Source organism: Bombina bombina, chromosome 6, assembly GCF_027579735.1.
Source record: "Bombina bombina isolate aBomBom1 chromosome 6, aBomBom1.pri, whole genome shotgun sequence".
NCBI classification, from domain to species: Eukaryota; Metazoa; Chordata; class Amphibia; order Anura; family Bombinatoridae; genus Bombina; species Bombina bombina.
In genome coordinates, this window is record NC_069504.1 from 83,510,754 (window position 1) to 83,532,204 (window position 21,451).

The following is a 21,451-nucleotide window of genomic DNA, read 5'->3' on the forward strand; positions in this document are numbered from 1 at the left end:
TTATCTTAAACAAATTAGAGATGTAGAGATTAAGTTTTTAAGAAACCCAACATGTTGAGGACAAACAGTCCAACACAATATTTTTTTTCTAGTAACACTAAGTGCTCCATTTAATAAAGACTTAAAAAGTAGGAGCAAGCGTATATGAGAAAGTCTGCATCACTTCGAGCCCTCTCAATTAGTGTCCGTTGGCAACATTTATCAAATATAGCACTGGATATCTTTGCTTCATATCGGATGTGATGGTCAGCAAAGACTGATAAAATAGAAGCCAGACTAGATGCCGATAAGTTGATTTGTGGAAATGATTGCCCTTCCACTGGTGTTTCAGGCAGGCAAACATATTGTGAAAATGGCATTTAATGCAGCATGTAGATGTCTGGAGAATGTAGGTTGACTAATACCAACCACAACATTAAGCACACATTGAAACAACCCTGTGGCCATGAAATGCAGAACAGCCAACAATTTTGACATGTCTGGGATAGCCCTTGTTTTGAAAGTAACTGAAGTAAATGGCTCCAAATAGTTTCAGTATCTGGTGAAACAGCATCAGAATTGATTGCCTTGAAAGCCATAATCTTTCCAATATCTCATGGTCTGTTAAGGCTTCAGGACTACATCAGGGGGGAAACAATCTGGGCACCCTTATGCACCGTCCTTGCTGGTTAACCGCTTCCATTTGCTGTAAAGCAAGCTGTTGTCTATGGCATCTTCTAAGAAGAAGGGTTGCTGTAACGGTAAATAGTAATAAGTCCATCATCAAGCACATATCAAACTAATTATTTCTATGTCCCTACTTATATTAATTCCAACTTTCTGACTGTCTATTATTTTCAGTTATGTTTGACTGTAGACATGTTTGGAATACACATTCATTATACACCTGTTATCCATAACAGGCTATTGTGAGACGGCTTTCATTCAGATCTCTAGACTTTTGGTTTGTCTGTCGTTCGCAAAAAAGTAGGTGCCGAATACACATTTGCTGTTTAGATGTGACTTTCAGACTACACAGTGTGATAACTTGAGGAACTTGATCAGATGTGGCTTAATATGTGCATAAAATGTGTGAAATCAATTAGTGACTGAATCTGGGCACAAGAAAAACCATTGTTTTGAATAGGGTGCATAGCATGATAAATCATAAAACCTGAATTACATACGTATTTTGAAGGATTGAGGGTGGAAGGCTTGATAAATTGAGCCCAATACTCATATACATGGTGCAAATAATTATAGATTAATTGGAAGCAAAGAAAGGAATAGATCTATCAAAGAAATAATACCAATATCGCAAACAAAATGGTAGAGTTTTGGGTCACAATAGAGCATCTGATAGAAAAATTAAACAAAAATCAACTATTATTTGTTAATTTAGAAGAATAACATAAACATAAAAATCCTTGAAAGGGACACGAAAATCAAAAAGTTTATGGTTTAGAAAGAACATAGAAGTAAATTGAAAAGTCTCTCAAAATTCCATTTACATTTTATCTTGGTATCCCTTGTTGAAAAGCATACCTAGGTAGGCTCAGGAACAGTAATGCACTACTAGAAGCTAGCTGGTGATTGGTGGCTACACACATATACTTCTTGACATTGGCTCACCAGATATGTACAGGTAACTCACAGTAGTGCATTGCTGCTGAGTTTAACTGTGTATATAAAACATCAGAGTATTTACTTTTTGCGTTTTATGTCCCTTTAATTCTTCCTAAAGTTTATCATTTCAATCGGGATATGATCCATTTTAATCTCACACGGCTAGATTACGAGTTGTGCGTTAGGCTTAAAAAGCAGCGTTGGCTGGTCCTAACGCTGCTTTTTAACGCCCGCTGGTATTACGAGTCTTGCAGGTACAGGTGTACCGCTTACTTTTTTGGCCAGACTTGGAAATACCGCAAATCCACTTACGTAAATTGCGTATCCTCTTTTCTCAATGGGACTTGCATAGCGCCTATATTACGAGTCTGACAAAAAGTGAGCGGTAGACCCTCTCCTGTCAAGACTGGTACTGCATTTTAAAGTCAGTAGTTAAGAGTTTTATGGTACGATGCCGTAGCATAAAACTCTTAACTAAAGTGCTAAAAAGTATACTAACACCCATAAACTACCTATTATTAACCCCTAAATCGAGGCCCTCCCGTATCGCCAATAGAATGTGAGCTCAATCCTATTGGCTGATTGGATCAGCCAATAGGATTGAACTTCAATCCTATTGGCTGATTGCATCAGCCAATTGGATTTTTTCTACCTTAATTCCGATTGGCTGATAGAATTCTATCAGCCAATCGGAATTGAAGGGACACCATCTTGGATGACGTCACTTAAAGGTACCTTCATTCTGTGTTAGCCGTCGATTGAAGAGGATGCTCCGCGTTGGATGTCTTGACGATGGACCCACTCCGCACCGGATGGATGAAGATAGAAGATGCCATCTGGATGAAGACTTCTGCCTGTCTGGAGGACCACTTTGCCCGGCTTGGATGAAGACTTCTCCCAGCTTCGTTGAGGACTTCGGCCCGGTTGGGTGAAGACTTCTCCCGGTAAGGTGATCTTCAAGGGGTTGGTGTTAGGTTTTTTTTAAGGGGGTATTGGTGGGTTTTAGAGTAGGGTTGGTTGTGTGGGTGGTGGCTTTTAATGTTGGGGGGGATTTGTAATTTTTTTTACATGTAAGAGAGCTGATTTCTTTGGGGCAATGCCCCGCAAAAAGCCCTTTTAAGGGCTATTTGTAATTTAGTGTAGGGTAGGGCTTTTTTATTTTGGGGGGGGGGGCTTTTTTAGGGGTTAGATTAGGGGTTAATAAATGTAGATAGGTGGCGTGGATGTTAGGGCTGGCAGATTAGGGGTTAATAATATTTAACTAATGTTTGCGAGACGGGAGTGCGGCGGTTTAGGGCTTAATATGTTTATTATAATGGCGGCGACGTTGGGGCAGCAGATTAGGGGTTAATAAATGTAGGTAGGTGGCAGCCACATAGGGGACGGCAGATTAGGGGTTAATAAATATAATTTAGGTGTCGGCGATGTTGGGGGCAGCAGATTAGGGATTCATAAGTATAATGTAGGTGGCGGCGGTGTCCGGAGCGGCAGATTAGGGGTTAATAATATAATGTAGGTTGCGGCGATGTTGGGGGTGGCAGATTATGGGTTAATAAGTGTAAGATTTGGGGTGTTTAGACTCGGGTTCATGTTAGGGTGTCAGGTGTAGACATAAAATGTATTTCCCCTTAGGAATCAATGGGGCTGCGTTAGGGAGCTTTACGCTGCTTTTTGGCAGGTGTTAGACTTTTTTTCAGCCGGCTCTCCCCGTTGATTACTATGGGGAAATCGTGCACAAGCATGTTACACCAGCTCACCGCTAACGTAAGCAGCGCTGGTATTGGAGTGCGGTAAGGAGCAAACTTCTTGTCTGAGTTGTAAAAACCCGTAATACCAGCGCTGTCTGTAAGTGAGCGGTGAGCATAAACTGCTCGTTAGCACCGTACAGCCTCTAACGCCAAACTCGTAATCTAGCCGACAGTTAATGAGGCAACTGAGTGGTTCATTGGGGAGAGCTGCCCTGAATATTTAAATAATAATAAAGTGATTTCTTTATGGCAATAAAAAAAAAAATACAGCCTGGGAGACAAAATAATATTTTAAATTTGAGTTAAATATCTCTTGGGTTGCAGAACAGAATGTACTAGAAGCTTTCAAGCTATTTCCCTGTCAAATAAATCAGTTAAAGGAACAGTACATTTTTCTGCGATGTAATTCCAATACTGCAGCACATAGAGGGCAAGACTACAAGTCACACATCAAATGGCTTTTGAGGCTGCGCATGTATTATTTTGCGCACGCGTTAACCCGCATAATCCAAAAAGCCAAATTGCGTGCACTTTCACATATTCCTCCACTGAAGTCAATGGAGAAGACAAAAAAATAAACAAAAAACCCCCCACTAAAACCCTAATCTGTTGCACAAAGCCCATGATGTACTCTCTGAGATATTGTTTAATGTGCATAAGATTGTAATGTAAAATCTTGTCATTATCTCCCTCGTTAAACATCTCTCTATACATATAAACGCATGCTTCTCTATGTATGTGTATGTATGGCAATGTAAAATCCCTGAGTAAGCTTTTTTTTTCTTTCTTACACCCGATATCTGCTTTCTTTGAGCCCTTATAACTTTTGTGTGCAATATTTTTTTTTAAATGAATTTTTATTAAACAGTGTTAATATGAGTGTAACTGTACTTTTTGATGTATTTTTGAAGTGCTTTGTGAAACTTTTATGCTGCGGAAAACTGTTAATTACAGCTCTTTGAGCGCGGAAAGGCGATCGTGCACGCGCAATCACGATTTTTTAAGACTTGTGATATCTGCGCAATGGAAATTGATTGCAAAAAGACCATATCGCACCCAGAAAACTCATACCATGTGACTTGTAATCTTGTCCAGATTGTGTTAATGTGTATTAGAGATATACATTTTGCACTTAGCCTCCCTCCAAACTAACATTTAGCCAACTATAGTTCTCTAAATAGGAATAGTTTTTGTTTCCCTTTAAAATGTTCTGTTTTTCTAATTAGTATTAAAGGGACAAGAAACCCCAACATTTTATTTTGTGGTTCAGATAGAACATACAATTTTAATCAGCTTTCCATTTTACTTCTATTATGATATATTTTTAATTCTCTTGCTATCCTTTGCTGAAGGAACACTGGCAGCTAGCTGATCACATTTAGCTAGTCAATTACAAGAGACAAATGTATGCAGGCACCAATCAGCAGCTAGCTTTAGTGTAGGATATATGCGTATTCTTTTTCAATAAGGGATACTAAAATAAAACATATTTGAAAATAGAAATGAGTTTTAAAATATCTTAAAAGGACATGCTCTTTCTAATTCATGCAAATAAAATTTTGACTTTCCTATCCCTTTAAAGGGATAGTCTAGTCTAAAATAAACTTTCATGATTCAGATAGGGCATGCAATTTTAAACAATTTTCCAATTTACTTTAATCACCAATTGTGCTTTATTCTCTAACGGCTAGATTTAGAGTTCTACGGCCAAAGGGGTGCGTTAGCTACGCATGCTTTTTTTCCCCCGCACCTTTTAAATACTGGTATTTAGAGTTCACAGAAGGGCTGCGTTAGGCTCCAAAAAAGGAGCGTATAGCATATTTACCGCAACTGCAACTCTCAATACCAGCGTTGCTTACGGACGCGGCCATCTTCAAAAACGTGCTCGTGCACGATTCCCCCATAGGAAACAATGGGACAGTTTGAGCTGAAAAAAAAAACCTAACACCTGCAAAAAAGCAGCGTTCAGCTCCTAATGCAGCCCCATTGTTTCCTATGGGGAAACAGTTTCTAAGTCTGCACCTAACACCCTAACATGTACCCAGAGTCTAAACACCCCTAACCTTACACTTATTAACCCCTATTCTGCTGCCGCCGCTATCGCTGACCCCTGCATTACACAATTAACCCCTAATCTGCCGCTCCGTACACTGCCGCAACCTACGTTATCCCTATGTACCCCTAATCTGCTGCCCCTAACACCGCCGACCCCTATATTATATTTATTAACCCCTAATCTGCCCCCCACAACGTCGCCGCCAGCTACCTACAATAATTAACCCCTAATCTGCCGACCGGATCTCGCCGCTACTCTAATAAATGGATTAACCCCTAAAGCTAAGTCTAACCCTAACACTAACACCCCCCTAAGTTAAATATAATTTAAATCTAACAAAATAAATTAACTCTTATTAAATAAATTATTCCTATTTAAAGCTAAATACTTACCTGTAAAATAAATCCTACTATAGCTACAATATAAATTATAATTATATTGTAGCTATTTTAGGATTAATATTTATTTTACAGGCAACTTTGTATTTATTTTAACCAGGTACAATAGCTATTAAATAGTTATTAACTATTTAATAGCTAAAATAGTTAAAATAATTACAAAATTACCTGTAAAATAAATCCTAACCTAAGTTACAATTAAACCTAACACTACACTATCAATAAATTAATTAAATACAATACCTAGAAATAACTACAATTAAATAAACTAACTAAAGTACAAAAAATAAAAAAGAACTAAGTTACAAAAAATAAAAAAATATTTACAAACATTAGAAAAATATTACAACAATTTTAAACTAATTACGCCTACTCTAAGCCCCCTAATAAAATAACAAAGACCCCCAAAATAAAAAAATGCCCTACTCTATTCTAAATTAAAAAAGTTCAAAGCTCTTTTACCTTACCAGCCCTGAAAAGGGCCATTTGCGGGGCATGCCCCAAATAATTCAGCTCTTTTGCCTGTAAAAAAAAAACATACAATACCCCCCCCCAACATTACAACCCACCACCCACATACCCCTAATCTAACCCAAACCCCCCTTAAATAAACCTAACACTAAGCCCCTGAAGATCTTCCTACCTTATCTTCACCATGCCAGGTTCACCGATCCGTCCACCGAAGTCTTGATCCAAGCCTCCGAAGTCTTGATCCAAGCCCAAGCGGGGGCTGAAGAGTGACGTCCATCCTCCGGCTGAAGTCTTGATCCAAGCGGGCAGAAGAGGACATCCGGACCGGCAAACATCTTCATCCAAGCCGCATCTTCTATGTTCTTCAATCCGATGACGACCGGCTGATCTTCAAGTCCTCCAGCGCGGATCCATCCATCTTCACCAACGACTTCCCGACGAATGACGGTTCCTTTAAGGGACGTCATCCAAGATGGTGTCCCTCCAATTCCGATTGGCTGATAGGATTCTATCAGCCAATCGGAATTAAGGTAGGAAAATTCTGATTGGCTGATGGAATCAGACAATCAGATTCAAGTTCAATCCGATTGGCTGATCCAATCAGCCAATCAGATTGAGATCGCATTCTATTGGCTGTTCCGATCAGCCAATAGAATGCGAGCTCAATCTGATTGGCTGATCAGCCAATCGGAATTCGAAGAACGCCATCTTGGATGACGTCCCTTAAAGGAACCTTCATTCTTCAGTTGGACGCCGGAAGAAGAGGATGGATCCACGCTGGAGGTCTTCAAGATGGAGCCGTTCGTCATCGGATGAAGATAGAAGTTGCCGCTTGGATCAAGATGGTTGCTGGTCCGGATCTCCTCTTCTTCCCGGATAGGATGAAGACTTTGGAGCCTCTTCTGGACCTCTTCAGCCGCCGCTTGATAGAAGACTTCAGCCGGATTATGGATCGCCAGCCCCCGCTTGGGCTTGGATGAAGACGGATCGGTGAACCTGGCATGGTGAAGATAAGGTAGGAAGATCTTCAGGGGCTTAGTGTTAGGTTTATTTATGGGGGGTTTGGGTTAGATTGTACGGGTATTGTATGGGTATTGTATGGTTTTTTTTACAGGCAAAAGAACTGAATTATTTGGGGCATGCCCCGCAAAGGGCCCTTTTCAGGGCTGGTAAGGTAAAAGAGCTTTGAACTTTTTTAATTTAGAATAGGGTAGGGCATTTTTTTTTATTTTGGGGGTCTTTGTTATTTTATTAGGGGGCTTAGAGTAGGTGTAATTAGTTTAAAATTGTTGTAATATTTTTCTAATGTTTTTAAATATTTTTTTATTTTTTGTAACTTAGTTCTTTTTTATTTTTTGTACTTTAGTTAGTTTATTTAATTGTAGTTATTTGTAGGTATTGTATTTAATTAATTTATTGATAGTGTAGTGTTAGGTTTAATTGTAACTTAGGTTAGGATTTATTTTACAGGTAATTTTGTAATTATTTTAACTAGGTAACTATTAAATAGTTATTAACAATTTAATAGCTATTGTACCTGGTTAAAATAATTACAAAGTTGCCTGTAAAATAAATATTAATCCTAAAATAGCTACAATATAATTATTATTTGTATTGTAGCTATATTAGGGTTTATTTTACAGGTAAGTATTTAGCTTTAAATAGGAATAATTTATTTAATAAGAGTTAATTTATTTCGTTAGATTTAAATTATATTTAACTTAGGGGGGTGTTAGTGTTAGGGTTAGACTTATTTAGGGGTTAATACATTTATTATATTAGCGGTTAATTATTGTAGGTAGCTGGCGGCGACGTTGTGGGGGGCAGATTAGGGGTTAATAAATATAATATAGGGGTCGGCTGTGTTAGGGGCAGCAGATTAGGGGTACCTAGGTATAATGTAGGTTGTGGCAGTGTACGGAGCGGCAGATTAGGGGTTAAAAAAATATGCAGGTGTTAGCGATAGCGGGGGCAGCAGATTAGGGGTTAATAAATATTATGTAGGTGTCGGCGGTATTAGGGGCAGCAGATTAGGGGTACATAGTGATAACGTAGGTGGCGGCGGTGTACAGAGCGGCAGATTAGGGGTTAAAAAATTTTAATAGAGTGGCGGCGATGTGGGGGGGCCTCGGTTTAGGGGTACATAGGTAGTTTATGGGTGTTAGTGTACTTTAGAGTACAGTAGTTAAGAGCTTTATAAACCGGCATTAGCCCAGAAAGCTCTTAACTACTGACTTTTTTCTGCGGCTGGAGTTTTGTCTTTAGATTTCTAACGCTCACTTCAGCCACGACTCTAATATTGGCGTTAGAAAGATCCCATTGAAAAGATAGGATACGCAAATGGCGTAGGGGGATCTGCGGTATGGAAAAGTCGTGGCTGCAAAGTGAGCGTTAGACCCTTTCCTGACTGACTCTAAATACCAGCGGGCGGTAAAAACCAGCGTTAGGACCCTCTAACGCTGGTTTTGACGGCTACCGCCAAACTCTAAATCTAGGTCTAAGTATTCTTAGTTGAAAGCTTAACCTTGGAGGTTCATATGCTAATTTCTTAGACTTTGAAGGCCACCTCTTTTCAGAATTAATTTTAACAGTTTTTCACCACTAGAGGGTGTTGGTTCATGTGTTTCATATAGATAACACTGTGCTCATGCACGTGAAGTTATCTGGGAGCCAGCACTGATTGGCTAAACTGCAAGTCTGTCAAAAGAACTGAAAAAAGGGGCAGTTTGCAGAGGCTTAGATACAACATAACCACAGAGGTAAAAAGTATATAAATATAACTGTGTTGGTTATGCAAAACTGGGGAATGGGTAATAAAGGGATTATCTATCTTTTAAAACAATAAAAATTCTGATGTAGACTGTCCCTTTAAGCTGATATATATTTAATACACAATGCAGGCATTAATAGTTATTGGTTTGTTGCAGTTCTTCAAGCAGCAGAATTCGGCTAAATATATGTAGCATTAATAATCTTTTAGAAATAAACTCTAGAAAAAACATATCATGCATTTTTATCATGAAATGTTACTGTATCAGGGATAAGAATGGGCGTATGTTATGAATGTGCCATTCGCTTGGTTGAACGATAAGTCCTGTGGACATTGGTTTTGTACAACTGAATGTTGCAAAGAACAATAATCTTTTAAAATTCAGTAATCTAATGTTATTTCTGGTTTTCAAATGTTACTTTTGTTCTCAAATGTTCATAATTAGATTTAATATCACATTCGAAATTTAGAATATAACATTCACTTAAACAAATACTATTCAGATGTTCAATAGTTCATGTGGTAGGAGATTTAGTAAATTGATACATAAAAGATACAAACATATTGATTTTAATTTTTCTATTTAGAATATTGCATAATCTAAATCTTACATGCATTAGAAATACTATTACAAATATATTGATTCACATTTTTCTAATTTGAATTTTTCTGCCGGCACCTTAGGTCCGTCTGATATGAAGAGATAACGCTGTGTGTTTCCATCTGTGTCTATATCCTATTTTCCTTCTCTATGTTTAGTTATTTCATTTAAAATCCCAAGTGTGTTTTCAGTCATCCAGGCAACGAGGAGGTGAGGAAGTGTGCACTGGAAACCTACTGAGGCAGACATGTGAATGTGTGATCTTGCCTTATGAGCAGATTAACCCTTCGGCTGCTAGAAAGGGTTGCGATGCACTGCTAAACTACATATTTCAGCTGTCATTGGCAGCCTAGGGTATAATAATGCTGTGTGTACTATTTACTTGCTATACAATTTAACCTCAGCTAAGTAGTCAAACTATAATATGGACTACCTCATATTACTTATTTAATACCTAAAATACAAATAGCATCTCTTTAGAATCTAATGAAGAAAATTGCATTAGCTCATTCTGATAAAAGCCATATAGCCATTACAGGTTTTGAATCCTACACTATAAAAGGCCAAGTGTGTTTGTCCGAAGCTGTCATGCGCAGTAGAGACAGCACGAGGACAAACACACCTGGCCTTACAATCCCTAAGTCTCTGCAATGCGAGCAGAAGTGGGCGTGACCGGGGCGTGACCGAGGGTGAAGGCCCGTGAAGGGGGCGTGGCCAAGCATGGAGGGGCGGGGCCAGGCGGCCTGTGAAAGTCTGTGCAGACTGAGAGCTCAAAACAGCTCAAAATAGAGGAGAGAGGTGGTAGGGAAAAGATAAGAAAGGTGAGAGAGATCAAGAGGGGAGAGAGAGATCAAGAGGGGAGATAAAGAGAGCACAAGAGAGGGAGAGAGACAGCAAAAGAGAGGGGGAGGGAGAGCAAATGAAAGGGGAGAGAGAGATCAAAAGAGAGGGGGAAGAGAGAGAGAGAGGGGGGAGGGGGGAAGAGAGGGGGGAGGGGGAGAGAGAGGGGGGAGGGGGAGAGAGAGAGGGGGGAGGAAAGAGAGAGGGGAGATAGAGGGGAGAGATAGATCAAGAGGGGAGAAAGAGATCAAGAGGGGAGATAAAGAGAGCACAAGAGAGGGAGAGAGACAGTAAAAGAGAGGGGGAGGGAGAGCAAAAGAAAGGGGAGAGAGAGATCAAAAGAGAGGGGGGGAAGAGAGAGAGAGAGAGAAGGGGGGAGGAGAGAGAGAGAGCACAAAAGAGAGGGATGAGAGAGCACAAAAGAGAGGGGGAGAGAGAGCGCAAAGAGAGGGGAAGAGAGAGAGCACAACAGAAGGGGGAGAGAGAGCGCAAAAGAGAGGGGGGGAGAGAGAGAGCTCAAAAGAGAGGGGAGAGAGAGAGCTCAAAAGAGAGAGGGAGAGGGGGGGGGAGAGAGTGCAAAAGAGAGGGGGAGAGAGAGATCAAAAGAGAGGGGGGGAAGAGAGAGAGAGAGAGAGGGGGGGAGAGAGAGAGAGGGGAGGAGAGAGAGGGGAGAGAGAGAGCGCAAAAGAGAGGGGGGAGAGAGCGCGCAAAAGAGAGGGGTGAGAGAGAGAGCACAAAAGAGAGGGGGAGAGAGAGTGCAAAAGAGAGGGGGGAGAGAGCGCGCAAAAGAGAGGGGTGAGAGAGAGAGCACAAAAGAGAGGGGGAGAGAGAGCACAAAAGAGAGGGGTGAGAGAGAGAGCACAAAAGAGAGGGGGAGAGAGAGCACAAAAGAGAGGGGGAGAGAGAGCGCTCAAAAGAGAGGGGGAGAGAGAGAGCTCAAAAGAGAGGGGGAAAGAAAGCGCAAAAGAGAGGGGGAGAGAGAGTAAAAGAGAGGGGGAGAGAAAGAGCGCAAAAGAGGGGGGGAGAGAGAGAGAGAGCGCAAAAGAGGGGGGAGAGAGAGCGCAAAAGAGAGGGGGGAGAGATAGAGCTCAAAAGAGAGGGGGAGAGAAAGCGCAAAAGAGAGGTGAGAGAGAGCGCAAAAGAGAGGGGGGAGAGAGAGAGCTCAAAAGAGAGGGGGAGAGAAAGCGCAAAAGAGAGGGAAAAGAGAGAGCAAAAGAGAGGGGGAGGGAGAGAGTGCAAGGGTGGGACTGCTGTACCCTGCAAAAAATGGCCCGTGTGAACGGGCTTTAGGACTAGTATTGTATAAATCCTTAAAGGGATATTAAACCCACATTTTTTTCATTCATGATTCAGATAGAACATGCAATTTTAATTAACCCTTTGAGTGCTAAGCACTTTCCCACCTGGGTGCTAAGATTTTTCAATGTTTTTTTTTTTTTTAACAATTTTTTTTAACTTTTTTTTTTATTTTTTTAGACCCCCAATACTTACACTGTTGGAAAGGTTAGGCGATTGCCTTGGGTCTTGGGGGTCTGTAGCTGCTTAGATGCCTGAGATACAGGCTTCTAAGCAGCAAGCCCCCTGCTCCTATACTTAATATTGTTAAGTATAAATAAAGTTGCGCAGTGACGTCATCACATTATTGCGCGTGATGTCACCATGCAAAACGGGAAGCCCCAGCGATGCCTGTCACAGGCATAATCACCGGGGTAGGAGCGGGTGGGAGCCCCCAGATCTCCCTCAAGTTGGGAGAGTGCTAGTGATGGCTCTGAGCCGAGGTCTGAACAAAAATGGGCCCTCTCCTTTACTTTACATTCCTGATTTTTAAATAAAGATAGCAAGAGAATGAAGAAAAAATTATAATAGGAGTAAATTAGAACGTTGCTTAAAATTCTATGCTCTATCTGAATTATTAAAAACATTTTGGATTTAGTATCCCTTTAATAATCTATAAATAATAACTAGTAATACAAAAACTGAAGACATAGTATAACACTTGATATATAAACTTGCTAACAACATATTATTCTTTTTAAACACCACAACATAACACCACTAACACCTTAGATATTGTATGTTCTTTTTGAGAAGCTACAAGACAAGATACATTTTAAACAATCTGTTTCCCTTCATTACTTATATAAGTAGCAACATATGAGGTTATGCATATTAGCTGTGGTGTGAATTTACAGTTAGTTTGCTGTTACTGAATTCACCTGCAAACTCTCCTTATGTGAACTGCAAACTACAGCAGTGAATGTTCACAATGTAAATGAGAAGAGAAGTAATCTGTATAAGGATACTGCACAATATTTTGTATTTCTAAACACTCCTGGGGCATGACAGTGATCTCTCTCTATCTCCACATTTTCATAGGTTGCAGAGGACTTCCCACTCTTAGTCCAGGACCGCCCTAAGGCGACTCCCCCAATTTGCCCTAATTCCATCTACGGATCTCCCTAACTAAAGGGACATGAAACCCATTTTTTTTCTTTCATGATTCAGATAGAGCATGTGATTTTAAACAGCTTCCCAATTTCCTTCTATTATCTAATTAGGTTTTTTTTTCTATTGATATCCTTTGCTGAAAAAGGATACCTTGGTAGACTTGGGAGCTACTGATTGGTGGCTGCACATATAAGCCTCATGTTATTGACTCACCCAATGCATTCAGCTAGTTCCCAGAAGTGTATTGCTGCTTCTTCAACAAAGGATACCAAGAAAATGGAGCAAATTAGATAATAGAAGTACATTGTTTAAAATTGCATTCACTATATAAATAATGCAAGAACAAATGTGGGTTTCGTGTTCTTTAAGGCAACAGTGAATGCTGTTATTTACATATGGTTGCACGGTTGATCTAGCATATGAAAAAAACAAAAAAATATACATGTTGGGAAAACATTTGAGTTTGTTCCATTTTTTTAAACTCAATTGAAGAGAGAAATTGGTGTTGTATGAATGTGCATAAAGTAAAACAGGATTATTAATACTACTTATAAAAGACTGAATGGTCAGAAAAGGTGGGCTCCTCATATGAGGCACTGTGGAAATAAAAGTACAATCACAAAAGTGAGATTACGTAAATCAGAGAGCAAACACTAGGGCCCGAAGAGCTAAACCTCCCAGGTTCAGATGGGGTTTTTCTTGCCAACCCCTGCAGGGGCTGCCATGGTGGAACTGGTAGAAAAAAAGGCAGTTTCTGCAAGTGGCGAGATGTGTCCTATTGAAAGTAATGGAGCTCACTGGAAAGGGAAGCACCTAGCAGTGAGCAGGGGGTGCATTTTAATAATTAAATCCTGCAGCCAATATAAATCACATTACACTGCTTTCTGCGTATAGCCTCTTACAATCGCCTATATTTTAATATGCATATGTTTGTCTGTTAGGGATAAAAGTATTTTGAGTGTTTTGAGAAAAGCTTCTAGCTGGCGAAGAAACACAGTGGCCTAGATTTAGAGTTTTGTCGGTAACGACCCGCGTAGCTAACGCCGGCTTTTTTCTGGCCGCACCATAAAAATAACTCTGGTATTGAGAGTCCACAAAAAGGCTGCGTTAGGCTCCAAAAAAGGAGCGTAGAGCATTTTTAACGCAGCTTCAACTCTCGATACCAGAGTTGCTTACGCAAGCGGCCAGCCTCAAAAACGTGCTCGTGCACGATTCCCCCATAGGAAACAATGGGGCTGTTTGAGCTGAAAAAAAACCTAACACCTGCAAAAAAGCCGCGTTCAGCTCCTAACGCAGCCCCATTGTTTGCTATGGGGAAACACTTCCTACGTCTGCACCTAACACCCTAACATGTACCCCGAGTCTAAACACCCCTAACCTTACACTTATTAACCCCTAATCTGCCGCCCCCGCTATCGCTGACCCCTGCATATTATTTTTAACCCCTAATCTGCCGCTCCGTAAACCGCTGCTACTTACATTATCCTTATGTACCCCTAATCTGCTGCCCCTAACACCGCCGACCCCTATATTATATTTATTAACCCCTAATCTGCCCCCCTCAACGTCGCCTCCACCTGCCTACACTTATTAACCCCTAATCTGCCGAGCGGACCTGAGCGCTACTATAATAAAGTTATTAACCCCTAATCCGCATCACTAACCCTATAATAAATAGTATTAACCCCTAATCTGCCCTCCCTAACATCGCCGACACCTAACTTCAAACATTAACCCCTAATCTGCCGACCGGAGCTCACCGCTACTATAATAAATGTATTAACCCCTAAAGCTAAGTCTAACCCTAACACTAACACCCCCCCTAAATTAAATATAATTTTAATCTAACGAAATTAATTAACTCTTATTAAATAAATTATTCCTATTTAAAGCTAAATACTTACCTTAAAATAAATCCTAATATAGCTACAATATAAATTATAATTACATTGTAGCTATTTTAGGATTAATATTTATTTTACAGGCAACTTTGTAATTATTTTAACCAGGTACAATAGCTATTAAATAGTTAAGAACTATTTAATAGTTACCTAGTTAAAATAATAACAAAATTACCTGTAAAATAAATCCTAACCTAAGTTACAATTAAACCTAACACTACACTATCAATAAATTAATTAAATAAAATACCTATAATTATCTACAATTAAACCTAACACTACACTATCAATAAATAAATTAAATACAATACCTACAAATAACTACAATGAAATAAACTATCTAAAGTACAAAAAATAAAAAAGAACTAAGTTACAAAAAATAAAAAAATATTTACAAACATAAGAAAAATATTACAACAATTTTAAACTAATTACACCTACTCTAAGCCCCCTAATAAAATAACAAAGACCCCCAAAATAACAAAATGCCCTACCCTATTCTAAATTACTACATTTCAAAGCTCTTTTACCTTACCAGCCCTGAACAGGGCCCTTTGCGGGGCATACCCCAAGAAATTCAGCTCTTTTGCCTGTAAAAAAAAACATACAATACCCCCCCCCCAACATTACAACCCACCACCCACATACCCCTAATCTAACCCAAACCCCCCTTAAATAAACCTAACACTAAGCCCCTGAAGATCTTCCTACCTTGTCTTCACCCTACCAGGTTCACCGATCCGTCCTGAAGAGCTCCTCCGATGTCCTGATCCAAGCCCAAGCGGGGGGCTGAAGAGGTCCATGATCCGGCTGAAGTCTTCATCCAAGCGGGAGCTGAAGAGGTCCATGATCCGGATGAAGTCTTCTATCAACGGCATCTTCAATCTTCTTTCTTCCGGATCCATCTTGCAGACCTCCAACGCGGAACATCCTCTTCTCCCGACGCCTACTAGCCGAATGACGGTTCCTTTAAGGGACGTCATCCAAGATGGCGTCCCTCGAATTCCGATTGGCTGATAGGATTCTATCAGCCAATCGGAATTAAGGTAGGAATATTCTGATTGGCTGATGGAATCAGCCAATCAGAATCAAGTTCAATCCAATTGGCTGATTCGATCAGCCAATCAGATTGAGCTTGCATTCTATTGGCTGATCGGAACAGCCAATAGAATGCGAGCTCAATCTGATTGGCTGATTGGATCAGCCAATCGGATTGATCTTGATTCTGTTCAGGGCTGGTAAGGTAAAAGAGCTTTGAAATGTAGTAATTTAGAATAGGGTAGGGCATTTTGTTATTTTGGGGGTCTTTGTTATTTTATTAGGGGGCTTAGAGTAGGTGTAATTAGTTTAAAATTGTTGTAATATTTTTCTTATGTTTGTAAATATTTTTTTATTTTTTGTACTTAGTTCTTTTTTATTTTTTGTACTTTAGATAGTTTATTTCATTGTAGTTATTTGTAGGTATTGTATTTAATTTATTTATTGATAGTGTAGTGGTAGGTTTAATTGTAGATAATTATAGGTTTCTCTTGTTAAGTGTTTCCAGTCCACGGATCATCCATTACTTATGGAATATATTCTCCTTCCCAACAGGAAGCTGCAAGAGTCCACCCACAGCAAAGCTGCTATATAGCTCCTCCCCTAACTGCCATATTCAGTCATTCTCTTGCAAGCCTCAACATAGATAGGAGGTTGTGAGAGTCTGTGGTGCTTTCTACTTAGTTTATTCTTCAATCAAAAGTTTGTTATTTTTAAATGGCACCGGAGTGTGCTGTTTATCTCAGGCAGTATTTGGAAGAAGAATCTGCCTGCGTTTTTCTATGATCTTAGCAGACGTAACTAAGATCCATTTGCTGTTCTCACACATTCTGAGGAGTGAGGTACTTCAGAGGGGGAATGGCGTGCAGGATTTCCTGCAGATAAGGTATGTGCAGTAAAATATTTTTCTAGGAATGGAATTGACTAAGAAAATACTGCTGATACCGAAGTAATGTAAGTAAAGCCTTAAATGCAGCGATAGCGACTGGTATCAGGCTTATTAATAGAGATACATACTCTTGTAAAAATGTGTTTTAAAACGTTTGCTGGCATGTTTAATCGTTTTTTAACATATGTTTGGTGATAAAACTTATTGGGGCCTAAGTTTTTTCCACATGGCTGGCTTAAATTTTGCATAGAAACAGTTTCCTGAGGCTTTCCACTGTTATAGTATAAAAGTTACAGTTGGTGCAGTTAAAATTACAAACAGTGGCATTCAGCTTCCCTCAGCAGTCCCCTGCATGCTATAGGACATCTCTGAAGGGCTCAAAAGGGCTTCAAAAGTAGGAGCTGTTATGACTGTTTAAAACATATTTTTCGTTTTGTTAATCTGTTTTTTGTATTAAGGGGTTAATCATCCATTTGCAAGTGGGTGCAATGCTCTGCTAACTTGTTACATACACTGTAAAAATTTTGTTAGTTTAACTGCCTTTTTTTCACTGTTATTTCAAATTTTGGCAAAATTTGTTTCTCTTAAAGGCACAGTAACGTTTTATATATTTGCTTGTTAACTTGATTTAAAGTGTTTTCCAAGCTTACTAGTCTCATTATTAGTCTGTTCTAACATGTCTGACATAGAGGAAGCTCTGTGTTCATTATGTTTTAAAGCCATGGTGGAACCCCATCTTAGAATGTGTACCAGATGTACTGATTTCATGTTAAACAATAAAGATCATTTTTTGTCTTTAAAAACATTATCACCAGAGGATTCTGTCGTGGGGGTAGTTATGCCGACTAACTCTCCCCACGTGTCAGACCTTTTGACTCCCGCTTTAGGGACTCACGCTCAAATGGCGCCAAGTACATCAAGGGCACCCATAGCGTTTCTTTACCAGGGGATTCTGTCGAGGGGAAAGTTATGCTGACTAACTCTCCCCACGTGTCAGACCCTTCGACTCCCGCTTCAGGGACTCACGCTCAAATGGCGCCAAGTACATCAAGGGCGCCCATAGCGTTTATTTTACAAGACATGGCAAAGGTGGTGAATAATATTCTGGCAGCAGTATTAGTCAGACTACCTGAAATTAAAGGAAAGCAGTTAGCTCTGGGGGTAGATACAGAGCATACAGACGCTTTAAGAACCATGTATGATACTACCTCACAATATGCTTAGTCTGTGGGTGATTTTTTTTTTTTTTTGACTCAGGGAAGATGATTTAACCTGATTCTGATATTTCTACATTTAAAATTTATGCTTGAGAACCTCCACTTGTTGCTCAGGGAGGCTTTGGCTGCTCTGAATGAATGTGTACAATCGCAGGGCCAGAGAAATTGTGTAGACTGGATAAATAATATGCAGTGCCGGTGTGTACTGATGTTTTTCCAATACCTAAAGAGGTTTACTAAAATTTTTTTTAATAAGGAATGGGATAGACCAGGTGTGCCGTTCTCTTCCCCTCCTATTTTTTAGAAGAATGTTTTCTAATAGTTACCACCACACAGGACTTCTGGCAGACAGTTCCTAAGGTGGAGAGAAGAGTTTCTACTCTAGCTAAGCGTACCACTACCTCTGACGAGGACAGTTGTGCTTTTTAGATCCAATGGATAAAAAATGTTTATTCAACAGGGTTTTATCCTGCAGCCCCTTGCATACATTGCTTCTGTCACTGCTGCTGCGGCGTTCTGGGTTGAGTCTCTTGATGAGGCTTTACAGTTAAGCGACTCCATTGGATGAATATATTTGACAAGCTTATGCTAGCCAATTCCTTTGTTTTCTGATGCCTTGTTCATTTGACTAGACTAACGGCTAAGAATTCTGTTTTTTACTATACTGGCGCGCAGAGCGCTATGGCTTATATCATGGTCAGCTGTCGTGACTTTAATAAATAAGCTACTTAACTTCCCTTCAAGGGGCAGACCCTATTCGGGCCTGGTTTGAAGGAGATTATTGCTTATATCACTGGAGGAAAAGGTCATGCCCTTCCTCAGGATAGGTCTAAATCAAGGGCAAAAAAAAAAAAAAGTCTAATTTTCATACCTTTTAAAAACTACAGGGCAGGTGTGGCATCCTCTTCCTCTAAGGCAAAACAAGAGGGAATTTTTGCTCAGTCCAAGGCGGTCTGGAGACAATCGGACCTGGAACAAAGATAAGCAGGCCAAGGAGCCTGCTGCTGCCTCTAAGGCAGCATGAAGGAACGGACACCTATCCGGTAACGGATCCTATAGGGGGCAGACTTTCATTCTTTGCCCAGGCGTGGGCAAGAGATGCCCAGGATCCCTAGGCATTGGAATTTATATCCCAGAGATATCTTCTGGATTTCAAAGATTCCCCCCCCAAAAAAGGGGAGATTTCGCCTTTCACAATTATCTGCAAACCAGATAAAGAAGGAGGCATTCTTACATTGTGTACGAGATCCATCCAGTTCCAAGAGAGGAACAGGGACAGAGTTTTTACTCAAATCTGTTTGTGGTTCCCAAGGAGAGGGAACCTTCAGACCTATTTTGGATCTAAAGATCTTAAACAAATTCCTCAGAATTCCGTCATTTAAGATGGAAACTATTCGTACCATCTTAACTATGATCCAAGAGAGTCAATAGAGGACTACAATGGATTTGAAGGATGCTTATCCTCACATTGTGATGCATAAAGATCACCATCGTTTTTCAGGTTTGCCTTTCTAGACAGGCATTACCAGTTTGTAGCTCTTTCCTTTGGGATATCTACAGCCCCAAGAATCTTTATGGAGGTTCTGGGGTCGCTTTGGCGGTCCTTAGACCGCGGGGCATAGAAGTGGCCCCTTATTTAGACGACATCCTGATACAGGCGTCAAACATCCAAATTGCCCAGTCTCATACGGACGTAGTACTGGCATTTCTGAGATCACATGGGTGGAAAGTGAACAAGGAAAAAGTTCTCTATCCCCAATCTCAAGGGTTTCCCTCCTAGGGACTCTGATAGATTCTGTAGAAATGAAAATTTACCTGACGGAGTCCAGGTTGTCAAAGTTTCTAAATTTCTGCCGTGTGTTTTTTTTTTTTTTCATCCCATCCGCGCCCTTCGGTGGCTCAGTACATGAATGAAATTGGCTTAATGGTAGCGGCAAGGGACATAGTACCATTTGCACGTCTACATTTCAGACCGCTGCAACTATGCATGCTCAGTCAGAGGAACGGGGATTACACAGATTTGTCCCCCTGTTAAACCTGGACCAAGAGACCAGAGATTCTCTTCTCTGGTGACTATGTCGGGTCCATCTGTCCAAGGGTATGACCTTCCGCAGGTCAGATGGGACAATTGTTACAATAGATGCCAGCCTTTTAGGTTGGGATGCAGTCTGGAACTCCCTGAAGGCTCAGGGATAGTGGACTTAGGAGGAGACCCTCCTTCTAATAAATATTCTGGAACTGGGAGTGATATTCCATGCTCTTCAGACTTGGCCTCAGTTAGCAACTCTGAGGTACATCATACTCAGTCGGACAATATACACGACTGTGGCTTACATCAGCCATCAAGGGGGAACAGAAGTTCCCTAGCGATGTTAGAAGTCTTACAATAATTCACTGGACAGAGACTCACTCTTGTCTATCAGCTATCCATATCCCAGGTGTTGAGAACTGGGAGGTGGATTTTCTAAGTCGTCAGACTTTTCTTCCGGGGGAGTGGGATTTCCTCCGGAGGTCAAGACCAAGCAGGAGAGGGCTTTGGTGTTTTTGACAGCGCCGGCGTAGCCACGCAGGACCTGGTATGCAGATCTGGTGGACATGTCATCCTTTCCATCACGGTCTCTGCTTCAGAGACAGGTCCCTCTACCTCAGGGTCCTTTCAACCATCTAAATAGAATCAATCTGAGATGGACTGCCTGGAGACTGAACGCTTGATGTTATCAAAGCATGGCTTCTCCGAGTCAGTCATTGATACCTTAATACAGACATGAAAGCCTGTCTCTAGGAAAATTGAACATAGATATGGTGTAAATATCTGATTGTTATGAATCCAAGGGTTACTCATGGAGTAAAGTCTGGATTCCCAGGATATTATCTTTTCTCCAAGATGTTTTTGAGAAAAGGGTTGTCAGCTAATTCCTTAAAAGGGGACAGATTTTTACTCTGTCTATTTTTTGCACAAGCGTCTGGCAGGTATTCTAGACGTTCAGGCATTTGGTCAGGCTTTGGTTAGATCCAAGCCTGTGTTTAAAACTGTTGCTCCGCCATGGAGCTTAAACCTGATTCTTAAGGTTCTTCAAGAAGTTCCGTTTGAACCTTTTTTGTTCTATAGATATCAATCTTTATCTTGGAAAGTTCCTTTTGGGTAGCTAATTCCTCGACTCGTAGAGTCTCCAAGTTATCTGTGTTACAATGTGATTCTCCTTATCTGGTCCTTCGTACGGATAAGGTAGTCCTGCGTACCAACCTGGGTTTTTTCCTAAGGTGGTATCTAACAAGTACATCACTCAAGAGATAGTTGTTCCATGCTTGTATCCTAATCCTTCCTCAAAGAAGGAACGTCTATTACACAATATTGGACGTGGTTTGTGCTTTAAAGTTTTACTTACAAGCTACTACAGTTTTCATCAAACGTTCACCTTGTTTGTTGTCTATTCTGGACAGAGGAGAGGTCAAAAGACTTCAGCAGCCT